Raw genomic sequence first — 15,705 nt, 5'->3', positions numbered from 1 at the left:
AATAACAGGTATAGTTCCGCGGCGGCCGAGAAGACTCACCGCATAGGAATCGGGATGCGAGGCGAGGGATGCGGCGGGAAGGCCCCGACGGCTAAACGGAAGAGGCTGCAGGGCCGCCTCGGAATGGTCCAAGCATCGGATGCGATTGGGACGACTACCAGTGCCAACCCCTTATCCCGCGATGCGTCCGATACACAGATAGTTCCAAGGCGGCCGAGGAGCCTCACCGCATATCAATCGGGGTGCGAGGCGAGGGATGGGGCGGGAAGGCCCCAACGGCTAGACGGAAGAGGCTTCAGGGCCACCTCGGAATGGTCCAAGCATCGGACGCGCTTGGGGCGACTGCCAGTGCCAACCCCTTATCCCGCGATGCGTCCGATACACAGATGGTTCCAAGGCGGCCGAGGAGCCTCACCGCATAGCAATCGGGGGTGCGAGGCGAGGGATGGGGCGGGAAGGCCCCAACGGCTAGACGGAAGAGGCTTCAGGGCCGCCTAGGAATGGTCCAAGCATCGGACACGCTTGGGGCGACTACCAGTGACAGCCCCCTATCCCGCGATGCGTCCGATACGAAGATGGTTCCAAGGCGGCCGAGGAGCCTCACCGCATAGCAATCGGGGTGCGAGGTGGGGGATGCGGCGAGATGGCCCCAACGGCTAGACGGAAGAGGCCACAGGGCCGCGTCGGAATAGTCCAAGCATCGGACGCGCTTGGGGCGACTACCAGTGACAACCCCTTATCCCGCGATGCGTCCGATACGAAGATAGTTCCAAGGCGGCCGAGGAGCCTCACCGCATAGCAATCGGGGTGCGAGGTGGGGGATGCGGCGAGATGGCCCCAACGGCTAGACGGAAGAGGCTGCAGGGCCGCCTCGGAATAGTCCAAGCATCGGACGCGCTTGGGGCCACTACCAGTGACAACCCCTTATCCCGCGATGCGTCCGATACGAAGATAGTTCCAAGGCGGCCGAAGAGCCTCACCGCATAGCAATCGGGGTGCGAGGTGGGGGATGCGGCGAGATGGCCCCAACGGCTAGACGGAAGAGGCCACAGGGCCGCCTCGGAATAGTCCAAGCATCGGACGCGCTTGGGGCGACTACCAGTGACAACCCCTTATCCCGCGATGCGTCCGATACGAAGATAGTTCCCAGGCGGCCGAGGAGCCTCACCGCATAGCAATCGGGGTGCGAGGCGAGGGATGCGGCGAGATGGCCCCAAAGGCTAGACGGAAGAGGCTGCAGGGCTGCCTCGGAATAGTCCAAGCATCGGACGCGCTTGGGGCGACTACCACTGCCAACCCCTTATCCCGCGATGCGTCCGATACACAGATAGTTCCGAGGCGGCCGAGGAGGTGGGGGATGCAGCGAGATGGCCCCAACGGCTAGACGGAAGAGGCTGCAGGGCCGCCTCGGAATAGTCCAAGCATCGGACGCGCTTGGGGCGACTACCAGTGACAACCCCTTATCCCGCGATGCGTCCGATACACAGATAGTTCCGAGGCGGCCAAGGAGCCTCACCGCATAGCAATCGTGGTGCGAGGTGGGGGATGCGGCGAGATGGCCCCAACGGCTAGACGGAAGAGGCTGCAGGGCCGCCTCGGAATGGTCCAAGCATCGGATGCGCTTGGGGCGACTACCACTGCCAACCCCTTATCCCGCGATGCGTCCGATACACAGATAGTTCCAAGGCGGCCGAGGAGCCTCACAGCATAGCAATCAGGGTGCGAGGCGAGGGATGCGGCGAGAAAGCCCCAACGGCTAGAGGGAAGAGGCTTCAGGTCCGCCTCGGAATGGTCCAAGCATCGGACGCGCTTGGGGCGACTACCAGTGACAACCCCTTATCCCGCGACGCGTCCGATACACAGATAGTTCCAAGGCGGCCGAGGAGCCTCACCGCATAGCAATCGGGGTGCGAGGCGAGGGATGCGGCGAGAAGGACCCAACGGCTACACGGAAGAGGCTTCGGGGCCGCCTCGGAATGGTCCAAGCATCGGACGCGCTTGGGGCGACTACCAGTGACAACCCCTTATCCCACGACGCGTCCGATACACAGATAGTTCCAAGGCGGCCGAGGAGCCTCACCGCATAGCAATCGGGGTGCGAGGCGAGGGATGCGGCGAGAACGACCCAACGGCTACACGGAAGAGGCTTCGGGGCCGCCTCGGAATGGTCCAAGCATCGGACGCGCTTGGGGCGACTACCAGTGACAACCCCTTATCCCGCGACGCGTCCGATACACAGATAGTTCCAAGGCGGCCGAGGAGCCTCACCGCATAGCAATCGGGGTGCGAGGCGAGGGATGCGGCGAGAAGGACCCAACGGCTAGACGGAAGAGGCTTCGGGTCCGCCTCGGAATGGTCCAAGCATCGGACGCGCTTGGGGCGACTACCAGTGACAACCCCTTATCCCGCGACGCGTCCGATACACAGATAGTTCCAAGGCGGCCGAGGAGCCTCACCGCATAGCAATCGGGGTGCGAGGCGAGGGATGCGGCGAGAAGGACCCAACGGCTAGACGGAAGAGGCTTCGGGTCCGCCTCGGAATGGTCCAAGCATCGGACGCGCTTGGGGCGACTACCAGTGACAACCCCTTATCCCGCGACGCGTCCGATACACAGATAGTTCCAAGGCGGCCGAGGAGCCTCACCGCATAGCAATCGGGGTGCGAGGCGAGGGATGCGGCGAGAAGGACCCAACGGCTAGACGGAAGAGGCTTCGGGTCCGCCTCGGAATGGTCCAAGCATCGGACGCGCTTGGGGCGACTACCAGTGACAACCCCTTATCCCGCGACGCGTCCGATACACAGATAGTTCCGAGGCGGCCGAGGAGCCTCACCGCATAGCAATCGGGGTGCGAGGCGAAGGATGCGGCGAGAAGGACCCAACGGCTAGACGGAAGAGGCTTCGGGTCCGCCTCGGAATGGTCCAAGCATCGGACGCGCTTGGGGCGACTACCAGTGACAACCCCTTATCCCGCGACGCGTCCGATACACAGATAGTTCCAAGGCGGCCGAGGAGCCTCACCGCATAGCAATCGGGGTGCGAGGCGAGGGATGCGGCGAGAAGGACCCAACGGCTAGACGGAAGAGGCTTCAGGGCCGCCTCGGAATGGTCCAAGCATCGAACGCGCTTGGGGCGACTACCAGTGACAACCCCTTATCCCGCGACGCGTCCGATACACAGATAGTTCCGAGGCGGCCGAGGAGCCTCACCGCATAGCAATCGGGGTGCGAGGCGAGGGATGCGGCGAGAAGGACCCAACGGCTAGACGGAAGAGGCTTCAGGGCCGCCTCGGAATGGTCCAAGCATCGGACGCGCTTGGGGCGACTACCAGTGACAACCCCTTATCCCGCGACGCGTCCGATACACAGATAGTTCCGAGGCGGCCGAGGAGCCTCACCGCATAGCAATCGGGGTGCGAGGCGAGGGATGCGGCGAGAAGGACCCAACGGCTAGACGGAAGAGGCTTCAGGGCCGCCTCGGAATGGTCCAAGCATCGGACGCGCTTGGGGCGACTACCAATGACAACCCCTTATCCCGCGACGCGTCCGATACACAGATAGTTCCGAGGCGGCCGAGGAGCCTCACCGCATAGCAATCGGGGTGCGAGGCGAGGGATGCGGCGAGAAGGACCCAACGGCTAGACGGAAGAGGCTTCAGGGCCGCCTCGGAATGGTCCAAGCATCGGACGCGCTTGGGGCGACTACCAGTGACAACCCCTTATCCCGCGACGCGTCCGATACACAGATAGTTCCGAGGCGGCCGAGGAGCCTCACCGCATAGCAATCGGGGTGCGAGGCGAGGGATGCGGCGAGAAGGACCCAACGGCTAGACGGAAGAGGCTTCAGGGCCGCCTCGGAATGGTCCAAGCATCGGACGCGCTTGGGGCGACTACCGTTGCCAACCCCTTATCCCGCGATGCGTCTGATACACAGATAGTTCCGAGGCGGCCGAGGAGCCTCACCGCATAGCAATCGGGTTGCGAGGCAGATTATTGGGAAGGGAACCCCCTGGGATGCGGCTCAAGCAGTGCCCAAAGGGACTGGAATGCGGAATCACATCGAGAGACCCAAATGCTATACGAGGGCTCAAATCGAATTATCGATTTGGCCACGACATGGACGCATCGGAACGACTACCTTTGCCGAACCACTCGCAATTGCATCCATACCGAAACCAATAGACATTTCCGTTAGAGCCCTCGCATAGCATTCGGGAATCTCGCATGCCCCTCTAAATCGACCAATGCTGGCGCTCAATGAAAATCCGAGCGCTACCACCGTTCGAGCGCCAGCATTGGTCGAGTTAGAGGGGCACGGGGGAGAATGCTCCAGTCAACACCTCCCCTATATAAGTTATTTGTCCGATTCTCGCACAACCGTAGTCTGCCTCGTCGAATCAAACAACGGTCCCAGATTCCGACTTCCGTTCCGTAGAGACCCAAAAGCTAGATGGAGGCTCGCAAGAAAGAGAGTCGGCGCATAGCAATCGGGTTTCTCGAACGTTTAGGGACCGAGCTCACTTGCGGATAGGGCAAAATCCGCCAAGCAACCCAAAAGCTAGACGGGGGCTCGAATCGAATCGCCTAGGCGGCCACAACAACGACGTGTTGGATCGACTACCAGTGCCAAACCATTCAGCAAGACTAGTCTGTGTCGAGGCCGGATAGAGATTCTCAGAGAGCGCCCGCATAGCATTTAGGAGACCTGCCGCGTCCCTCACACTCGACAAATGGTGGTGCACGTTTATAAATCCGAGCGATCCCAACCCTTTCAAGCACCAACATCGGTCGAGATAGAGGGGCACGGAGGGGGCTGCGTGAGACAACACAGTCCCCTATATAAGTTATTTGTCCGATTCTCACACATCCGAAGAATGGTCATCAAATCGGACAACAGCCCAAACTTCCGACTTCCGTCCCAGAAAGCCCAAGAGCTATCTAAAACGTTCATGGCCGGAACTCGATCGCGGCTATACCAGTCCGCCAAGCAACCCAAAAGCTAGACTGGAGCTCTAGTCGAATCACCTCTGTGGCCATTGCAAGGACGTGTTGGAGCGACTACCATTGCCGAACCATTCCGCAGGTCGAGTCCATACCAAGGCCGCATAGAGATTCACGATGAGCTCCTGCATAGCAATCAGGAGACTTGCCGTGTCCATCACAATCGATAAATCCTGGTGCAAGATTTTTGCATCCGAGCGCTCCAACCAGTCGAGCACCAGCATCAATCGACATAAACGGGCACGGGGGGAGGATGCTCGAGAACACTACCTCCCCTATATAAGTTATTTGTCCGATTCTCAAGCAGCCGAAGTCTGGTCATCGAATCGGGTCAAAGACCACAACTTCCGACTTTACCCACAATGCAAGTCATCGAATCGAACATCGGCCCCCGAGTCGGACTCCATGCGTATGTCAGGTCATCGGACCCAAATTCCGCCTTCCTGCGCATGGCGGGCCATCAATATCAACTCGGTCATCGGACCCAAACTCCGCCTTTTTGCGTATGGCACGCCTTCAAATCGGTCATCGGACCCAAATTCCGCCTTCCTGTGCATGGCGGGCCATCAACATCAACTCGGTCATCGGACCCAAATTCCGCCTTTCTGCGCATGGCACGCCATCAACTCGGTCATCGGACCCAAATTCCGCCTTCCTGCGCATGGCAGGTCATCGGACACAAATTCAGACCTCGCCAATATGCCTACGTATCGAATCGGTCATCGGACCCAACTTCCGACTTCATCCATACTGTAGGGTCTTTGAGGTTGGCGCGGTGCGCTCAACCCAGGGAGTCGACCCATCGAAGCATACACCTCCCCTATATAAGCTATTTGTCCGATTCCCACACCTGTGTAGTTTGCACCTCTGACCAGGACATCGACCCCAACTTCCGAACTCGACTGCAACGACGGCACCAGCGCCTTGGTGCGCACCTTGCGACGCACAGTCCCAACATTCGCCTTCCTGCACATGGCAGGTCATCGGACCCAAATTCCGACCTCGCGAGTATGCCTACATATCGAATCGGTCATCGGACCCAACTTCCGACTTCATCCATACCGTAGGGTCTTTGAGGTTGGCGCGGTGCGCTCAACCCGGGGAGTCGACCCAACGAAGCATACACCTCCCCTATATAAGCTATTTGTCCGATTCCCACACCTGTGTAGTTTGCACCTCCGATCAAGACATCGACCCCAACTTCCGAACTCGCCTCCAACGACCGAACCAGCGCCTTGGTGCGCACCTTGCAACGCACAGTGCCAACATTCGCCTTCCTGCACGTGGCAGGTCATCGGACCTAAATTCCGACCTCGCGAGTATGCCTACATATCGAATCGGTCATCGGACCCAACTTCCGACTTCATCCATACCGTAGGGTCTTTGAGGTTGGCGCGGTGCGCTCAACCCGGGGAGTCGACCCAACGAAGCATACACCTCCCCTATATAAGCTATTTGTCCGATTCCCACACCTGTGTAGCTTGCACCTCCGATCAGGACATCGACCCCAACTTCCGAACTCGACTAAAAAGACCGCACCAGCGCCTTGGTGTGCACCTTGCAACGCACAGTGTCAACATTCGCCTTCCTGCACATGGCAGGTCATCGGACCCAAATTCCGACCTCATGAGCATACCTACTAATCGAATCGGTCATCGGACCCAACTTCCGACTTCATCCATACCGTAGGGTCTTTGAGGTTGGCGCGGTGCGCTCAACCTGGGGAGTCGACCCATCGAAGCATACACCTCCCCTATATAAGCTATTTGTCCGATTCCGACACCTGTGTAGTTTGCACCTCCGCTCAGGACATCGACCCCAACTTCCGAACTCGCCTGCAACGACCGAACCAGCGCCTTGGTGCGCACCAAAAGTGCGCACTTTTGGAGGGCACTTTTGTGCGCTCCAAAGGTGCGCACTTTTGGAGGGCACTTTTCTGCGCTCCAAAGGTGCGCACTTTTGGAGGGCACTTTTTGGAGGGCACTTTTCTGCGCTCCAAAGGTGCGCACTTTTGGAGGGCACTTTTTGGAGGGCACTTTTCTGCGCTCCAAAGGTGCGCACTTTTGGAGGGCACTTTTTGGAGGGCACTTTTCTGCGCTCCAAAGGTGCGCACTTTTGGAGGGCACTTTTTGGAGGGCACTTTTCTGCGCTCCAAAGGTGCGCACTTTTGGAGGGCACTTTTTGGAGGGCACTTTTCTGCGCTCCAAAGGTGCGCACTTTTGGAGGGCACTTTTTGGAGGGCACTTTTCTGCGCTCCAAAGGTGCGCACTTTTGGAGGGCACTTTTTGGAGGGCACTTTTCTGCGCTCCAAAGGTGCGCACTTTTGGAGGGCACTTTTTGGAGGGCACTTTTCTGCGCTCCAAAGGTGCGCACTTTTGGAGGGCACTTTTTGGAGGGCACTTTTCTGCGCTCCAAAGGTGCGCACTTTTGGAGGGCACTTTTTGGAGGGCACTTTTCTGCGCTCCAAAGGTGCGCACTTTTGGAGGGCACTTTTGTGCACTCCAAAGGTGCGCACTTTTGGAGGGCACTTTTCCTGTGCTCCAAAGGTGCACACCTAGGTGAGCACCTTCGACCACACCTTGTAGCACACCAAACTCTGACTTTCGACTTCATCCGCAATGCAGGGTCTTTGAGGTTGGCGCAATGCGCACAACCAGGGGAGTCGACCCATCAAACCCAACACCTCCCCTATATAAGCTATTTGTCTGATTCTCATACATGCGTAGCCTGCAGGAGCAATTAGGACATCGACCCCAACTTTCGGCTTCTAAACGAAAACAAGGTCTTTGAGGTTGGTGTAATGCGAACAACTAGGGGAGTCAACCCATCAAACCCAACACCTCCCCTATATAAGCTATTTGTCTGATTCTCATACATGTGTAGTCTACAGGAGCAATTAGGACATCGACCCCAACTTTTGACTTCTTAACGAAAACAAGGTCTTTGAGGTTGACGTAATGCGCACAACCAGGGGAGTCGACCCATCAAACCCAACACCTCCCCTATATAAGCTATTTGTCCGATTCTCATACATGTGTAGCCTGCAGGAGCCATTAGGACATTGACCCCAACTTTTGACTTCTTAACGAAAACAAGGTCTTTGAGATTGGCGTAATGCGCACAACCAAGGGAGTTGACCCATCAAACCCAACACCTCCCCTATATAAGCTATTTGTCTGATTCTCATACATGTGTAGCCTGCAACAACGATTAGGACATCCACCCCAACTTCTGAATTCGTCTGCGTTGACCGCACCAAAGGTGCACGCCTTGGTGCTCACCAAAATCCGACTTCCGACTTCTTCTGCTATGCGGGGTCTTTGAGGTTGGCGCAGTGCGCACAACCAGGGGAGTCAACCCACCGAATGCAACACCTCCCCTATATAAGCTATTTGTCTGATTCTCATACATGCGTAGACTGCAGCAATGATTAGGACATCCACCCCAACTTTTGACTTCTTAAACAAGACAGGGTCTTTGAAGTTGGTGCAGTGCACACAACCAGGGGAGTCGACCCATCAAACGCAACACCTCCCCTATATAAAGCTATTTGTCCGATTCTCATACGTGTAGTCTGCAGCAGCGATTAGGACATCGACCCCAACTTCCGAATTCGTTTGCATTGACCGCACCAAAGGTGCACGCCTTGGTGTGCACCCTGGAGTGCACTTTGGTGCTCACCTCGGTGCACACTTTGGTGTGCACCTCGGTGTGCACCAAAGGTGCGCACCTTGGAGCGCACCAAAGGTGTACACTTTGGAGCGCACCACATAGGGTCTTTGAGAGGTTGGCGCAGTGCGCACACCAAGGTGGGTGTTGAGGTGCGTGCCGAGGTGGGTGGGTGCTAGGGTGCGCTCCATGGTGGGTGCCAGGGTGGGTGCGTGCTAGGGTGGATTCCAAAGAGGGTCATAGGGTGGGTGCCAAGGTGGGTTGGTGATATAGTGGGTTCAAAGGTGGGTACTAGGGTGGGTTCCAAGGTGGGTCACAAGTTGGGTGCCAGGATGCGTGGGTGTTAGGTTGGGTGCCAAGGTGGGCTCCTGCGTGGGTGGGTGCTAGGGTGGGTTTCAAGGTGGACGCGAGGGCGGGTGCCAAGGTGGGTAACAAGTTGGGTGTTAGGATGGGTGAGTGCTAGAGTGGGTGCCAAGGTGGGTGGGTGCTAAGGTGGATGCCAAGGTGGTTCACAGGGTGGGTGGGTTCTAGGGTGAGTTCCAAGGTGGGTCACAGGTTCAGTGCTAGGGTGGGTGTCAAGGCGGGTGTCGAGGTGCCTGGGTGCTAGGGTGTGGATGCCAATGTGGGTCATAGGGTGGGTACTAGGGTGGGCTGCAATGTGGGTGCCAAGGTGGGTAACATGCTCGGTGGGTTCTAAATTGGGTGCCAGGGTGGGTGTGCACCCACCTTGCCCGAGGTGGGTGCCAAGGTGCCAGTGTGGGTGGGTGCTAAGGTGGATGCCAAGGTGGGTGAGAAGGTGGGTGATAGGTTGAGTGGTAGGATGGGTGGGTGCCAAGATGGGTCACAGGGTGGGTGCAAGGGTGGGTAGGTGCTAGGGTTGGTGTCAGGGTGGGTGGGTGCTAGGTTGGGTTCCAAGGTGGGTGCGAGGGTGAGTGTCAAGGTGGGTCACAGGTTAGGTGCTAGGATGGGTGAGTGCTAGGGTGCAAAGGTGCCAGGGTGGGTGCTAGGATGGGTCGATGCTAGGGTGAGTGGCAAGGTGGGTCCACAAGTGTCAAGGTGGGTGCCGAGGTGGGTGCCAAGTCGGCGACTGCTATGGTGGATGCCAAGGTGGGTCACGGGGTGGGTGCCAAGTTGCTAGGTTGGGTTCCAAGGTGGGTGCCAACGTGGGTGCTAGGGTGCGTGGGTTAAAGGGTGTGTCACAACGTGGGTGCCAGGATGGGTGCGCACCCACACTGGCCAAGACGGGTGCGGGTGCAAGGTTGGGTTCCAAGCCCGGTCACAGGCTGGGTGCTAGGATGGGTGGGTGCCAAGGTGGGCACCAGGGTGGGTGCACCCACCCTGGCCAAGGTGGGTCACGGGGTGGGTCCTAGGGTGGGTAACGGGGTGGGTACTAAGGTGCGTGCCAAGGTGGGTCATAGGGTGGGTGCCAAGGTGGGCACCAGGGTGGGTGTGCACCAACCCTAGCCAGGGTAGGTCACGGGGTGGTTGTCGGGGTGGGCGTCAAGGAGCCAAGGTGGGTGGCAAGTAGCCAAGTTGCGTGCCAAGGTGGGTGTCGGGGTGGGTGCCAAGGATCCAAGGTGGGTGCCAAGGAACCAAGGTGGGTGTCTGGGTGGGTGCCGAGGTGGGAGCCAGGGTGGGTCCCAAGGTGAGTGCAAAGGTGGGTGCCAGGGTCAAGGTGAGTGCCAATGTGGGTTCCAAGGTGCCAGGGTCAGGGTGAGTGCCAATGTGGGTTCAAAGGTGCTAAGTTGGGTGCGAGGTTGGGTGCGAGGGTGGGTGGGTGCCAAGGTGTGCTAGGTGGAAGCCCGGGTGGGTCGGCATCCCATGGGTGTCGAGTTGGGTGCCTGATGGGTGCTTCTTGTCAAGTTTTAGTCGTCGGGACTCATTTCGAGCCTTAGAGGTCGTTTCTTGTCCGGTTGCCCTGTCTTCGACCTGGGAACCCAATTTTGGTCCTCGGGTCCCATTTTTTTTTGTCTCGCATCCCACTTTTGGCCTGTGGCCTTTTCGGGGTCGATTCTCGTTTTGGGCATCAGAGCATGTTTCTTCTCCTAAAACCCAATATTTGTTTATTAAGTCTCGGAACACATTTTTGTTCTCGTGGACCCATCATGGGTCTTGGAACGCATTTGTGGTCCTTGGGTCCCATTTTGCATCCCGAAACTTGTGTTTTGGTGCTTGATCCCTATTTTGGGTGCCCACCTTGCACCAAGTGCGCACCCGGGGCAAACCGAGCGCCTTGGTGCACCGGGGCAAGATCGAGCGTGCACCCGAGGCGCCCCGAACATGCACCAAGGTGCACTCGGCCCACATGTGAGCGCAGGTCGTTGCGCCCGAGGTGGTGTGTGGGCACCGCGTTGCAGACGGGACACTGCACGCACACGACGCCCCCTCCAGGTGCACGCACGTAGGCCGGGCCGGGTGCACACCCGACGCCCTAGCAAGGTGCGCGCACCCGGGCAGGGCTCACACTTGGCGAACGGGGCGCACTTCGCGAGGGAGGGTGTGCACCTCGACGGGGGTGGGTGGCCGGGGTGGATTCGCACGTGGGTCGCGGTTTGCTAAGTACACACTGCGACAAGCTCATAACGGGTGCGATCATACCAGCGTTAGTGCACCGGATCCCATCAGAACTCCGCAGTTAAGCGCGCTTGGGCCGGAGTAGTACTGGGATGGGTGACCTCCCGGGAAGTCCCGGTGTTGCACCCTTTTTTAGTTTTTCGCCGGGCGTCGCAATGCTATTTGAATAAACCTTTTGCCCGTTTGCGTTCTCGTCGGGGCCGGGCCGGGCCGGGGTGCGCTGCCCGCACTACCGCGCGCGCGGGGGCGACACCGAGCGCGCACCCGAGGCGCCCCGAGCACACAGGCCACGGTGCAACCCGGGCGTTGTGCGCGCACCCCGGTGCGCCCGAGGTGCTGCGCGCGCACCCAGGTGAAATCGGTGTGCACCTCGGCCAGTGCGCGCTCGGTCGAGTCGCGCACGTTGGCCAAGGTGCACGGTGATGTTTCTTACTCTAAGGTTCCGCACCAGACGCCCGGGACAGGTGAGCGAAGCTGGGCGGGGCCGGGTGCGCGGCCGGGGCAGGTGCACGCAGCTGGAGAGAGCTTTGGAGCACACTTCGGAGCGCACCAATGATGCGCTCCATTCAAAAGTTTCCTGAAAAGGCAAAAAAAGTTGAGATTATAGAATTTCCCACTTGAGAGATTGTAAAAAAAAAAAATTTAAAATGAAGGAAACGCGGGTGCCAAGGTGTGCGCAGCCCAGCCAAGGTGTGCGCACCAAGGCGCCCACCCTGGCGAAGGTGCACGCAAGGTGCGCACCCGAGGCAAACCGGACAATTAACCCAACTTTCGACTTCGCGCGCACCTTGGAGCGCACTTCGGAGCGCTCCTTGGTGCGCACCAATCTTGGGCACCTCGGAGTGCACCATGGCACCCACCAAGGTGCGCACCCGGGGCAAACCGAGCTCCGACTTCGTGCGCACCTTGGAGCGCACGAAAGGTGCGCACCATGGCGCCCACCAAGGTGCGCAGCCCAGCCAAGGCGTGCGCATCAAGGTGCGCACCCTGGCGAAGGTGCGCACCCGGGGCAAACCGAGCTCCGACTTCGTGCGCACCTTGGAGCGCACAAAAGGTGCGCAACCCAGCCAAGGTGTGCGCACCCCGGTCAAACCGAGCTCCGAATCGTGCGCACCAGAGGTGCACGCCATCGTGCGCACCTTGGAGCACACTTCGGAGCCCTCCTTGGTGCGCGCCGATGTTGCGCACCTCGGAGCGCACCCGGGGAAAACAATGCAATTAACCCGACTTTCGACTTCGTGGGCACCTCGGAGCGCTCTCGGGTTCGCACCTCGGAGCACACCGAGGTGCGCACCTTTGATGCGCTGCCTTCACCAATTTCCAGAAAAGGCAAGAAAACATTGAGAAGGTGTGCGCACCGAGGTGCCCACCCTGGCGAAGGTGCACGCGAGGTGCGCACCCGGGGCAAACCGGGCTCCGACTTCGTGCACGCCGCACCTTGGAGCACACTTCGGAGCGCTCCTTGGTGCGCACCAGGGCGCGCAACCCAGCCGAGGTGCCCACCCCGGCGAAGGTGCACGCGAGGTGCGCACCCGGGGCAAACCGGGCTCCGACTTCGTGCACGCCATGGTGCCCACCGCGGCGAAGGTGCACGCGAGGTGCGCACCCGGGGCAAACCGGGCTCCGACTTCGTGCACGCCGCACCTTGGAGCACACTTCGGAGCGCTCCTTGGTGCGCACCATGGTGCCCACCAGGGCGCGCAACCCCGCCGAAGGTGCACGCGAGGTGCGCACCCGGGGCAAACCGGGCTCCGACTTCGTGCACGCCGCACCTTGGAGCACACTTCGGAGCGCTCCTTGGTGCGCACCATGGTGCCCACCAGGGCGCGCAACCCCGCCGAAGGTGCACGCGAGGTGCGCACCCGGGGCAAACCGGGCTCCGACTTCGTGCACGCCATGGTGCGCACCGCGGCGAAGGTGCGCACCCGGGGCAAACCGGGCTCCGACTTCGTGCACGCCGCACCTTGGAGCACACTTCGGAGCGCTCCTTGGTGCGCACCAGGGCGCGCAACCCAGCCGAGGTGCCCACCCCGGCGAAGGTGCACGCGAGGTGCGTACCCGGGGCAAACCGGGCTCCGACTTCGTGCACGCCGCACCTTGGAGCACACTTCGGAGCGCTCCTTGGTGCGCACCATGGTGCCCACCAGGCCGCGCAACCCAGCCAAGGTGTGCGCACCAAGGTGCACGCGAGGTGCGCACCCGGGGCAAACCGGGGTCCGACTTCGTGCACGCCGCACCTTGGAGCACACATCGGGGCGCTCCCGGGTTCGCACCGGCGTTGCGCACCGTGGTGGGCACCTCGGAGCACACCAAGGTGGGCAGCGAGGTGCGCACCTTTGATGCGATGCCTTCACTAATTTCCATAAAAGGCAAAAAAAAAACGAGATTTTAAAATTTCCGTTTTGAAAGATAGTGAGAAAAAGGGAATGCTGGTGCCATCTTGAGCCCGCCCTGGTGCGCAGCCCAGCCAAGGTGTGCGCACCAAGGTGCCCACCCTGGCGAAGGTGCGCGCCCGGGCAATTAACCCAACTTCCAACTTCGCGCGCGCCAGGGTGGGAGCGCACCCAACAACCGGGCCTGGGAAGAGCCAATGCGAGAAACCCCACCAAACGCTCTGACAAAAAAAGAGGGGGCGCTCCAGTAACCCCGCTTCGGAGCGCACCCTGGGCAAACCCAGCCAAGGTGCCCACCCCGGCCAAGGTGCAGGCGAGGTGCGCACCCGGGGCAAACCGGGCTCCGACAACGTGCACGCCGCACCTTGGAGCACACTTCGTAGCGCTCCCGGGTGCGCACCTCAGAGCACACCAAGGTGGGCAGCGAGGTGCGCACCTTTGATGCGCTGCCTTCACTAATTTCCAGAAAAGGCAAAAAAAAAAGGAGATTTTAAAATTTCCGTTTTGAAAGATAGTGAAAAAAACGGAACGCGCGTGCCATCTTGAGCCCGCCCTGGTGCGCAGCCCAGGTAAGGTGCCCACCCTGGCAAAGGTGCGCACCCGGGCAATTAACCCTACTTCCGACTTCGTGCGCGCCAGGGTGGCAACCGGGCCTCGGAAGAGCCAATGCGAGAAACCCCACCAAACGCTCCGACAAAAAAAGAGGCGGCGCTCCAATAACCCCGCTTCGGAGCGCAGCCGGGGCAAACCCAGCCAAGGTGCCCACCCCGACGAAGGTGCACGCGAGGTGCGCACCCGGGGCAAACCGGGCTCCGACAACGTGCACGCAGCACCTTGGAGCACACTTCGAAGCACTCCCGGGTGCCCACCGGCGTTGCGCACCGTGGTGGGCAGCGAGGTGCGCACCTTTGATGCGCTGCCTTCACTAATTTCCAGAAAAAGGCAAAAAAAAATGAGATTTTAAAATTTCCGTTTTGAAAGATAGTGAAAAAAAAGGAACGCGGGTGCCATCTTGAGCCCGCCCTGGTGCGCAGCCCAGGCAAGGCATGCGCACCAAGGTGCCCACCCGAGGTGCACACCCGGGGCAAACCGGGCTCCGACTTCGTGCAGGCCGCACCTTGGAGCACACTTCGGAGCGCTCCTTGGTGCGCACCATGGTGCCCACCAGGGCGCGCAACCCAGCCAAGGTCTGCACACCAAGGTGCCCACCCCGGCGAAGGTGCACGCGAGGTGCGCACCCGGGGCAAACCGGGCTCCGACTTCGTGCACGCCATGGTGCCCACCGCGGCGAAGGTGCACGCGAGGTGCGCACCCGGGGCAAACCGGGCTCCGACTTCGTGCACGCCGCACCTTGGAGCACACTTCGGAGCGCTCCTTGGTGCGCACCATGGTGCCCACCAGGGCGCGCAACCCAGCCAAGGTGTGCGCACCAAGGTGCACGCGAGGTGCGCACCCGGGGCAAACCGGGGTCCGACTTCGTGCACGCCGCACCTTGGAGCACACATCGGAGCGCTCCCAGGTTCGCACCAGCGTTGCGCACCTTTGATGCGCTGCCTTCACTAATTTCCAGAAAAGGCAAAAAAAAACGATATTTTAAAATTTCCGTTCTGAAAGATAGTGAAAAAAACGGAACGCGGGTGCCATCTTGAGCCCTTCCTGGTGCGCAGCCCAGGCAAGTTGTGCGCACCAAGGTGCCCACCCTGGCGGAGGTGCGCGCCCGGGGCAAACCGGGCTCCGACTTCGTGCACTGCATGGTGCCCACCAAGGCGCGCAACCCAGCCAAGGTGCCCACCGCAGCGAAGGTGCACGCGAGGTGCACACCCGGGGCAAACCGGGCTCCGACTTCGTGCACGCCGCACCTTGGAGCACACTTCAGAGCGCTCCTTGGTGCGCACCAGGGCGCGCAACCCAGCCGAGGTGCCCACCCCGGCGAAGGTGCACGCGAGGTGCGCACCCGGGGCAAACCGGGCTCCGACTTCGTGCACGCCATGGTGCCCACCGCGGCGAAGGTGCGCACCCGGGGCAAACCGGGCTCCGACTTCGTGCACGCCGCACCTTGGAGCACACTTCG

General features: G+C 60.2%; 1 non-coding gene across 1 annotated transcript; it reads left to right on the top strand.

Annotated features, from left to right (window-relative positions):
* Nucleotides 1-11,251: 11,251 nt before the first annotated feature.
* LOC131872221 (5S ribosomal RNA) lies at nucleotides 11,252-11,370 on the top strand. Its single transcript, XR_009370398.1, has one exon. It is a non-coding gene; the product is annotated as a 5S ribosomal RNA (ribosomal RNA).
* Nucleotides 11,371-15,705: the final 4,335 nt, after the last annotated feature.

This window comes from Cryptomeria japonica, unplaced genomic scaffold (genome assembly GCF_030272615.1).
Source record: "Cryptomeria japonica unplaced genomic scaffold, Sugi_1.0 HiC_scaffold_534, whole genome shotgun sequence".
Lineage (NCBI taxonomy): Eukaryota > Viridiplantae > Streptophyta > Pinopsida > Cupressales > Cupressaceae > Cryptomeria > Cryptomeria japonica.
Note: the sequence above shows the minus strand (reverse complement) of the source record. Positions and strands in the feature narration are given on the sequence as shown.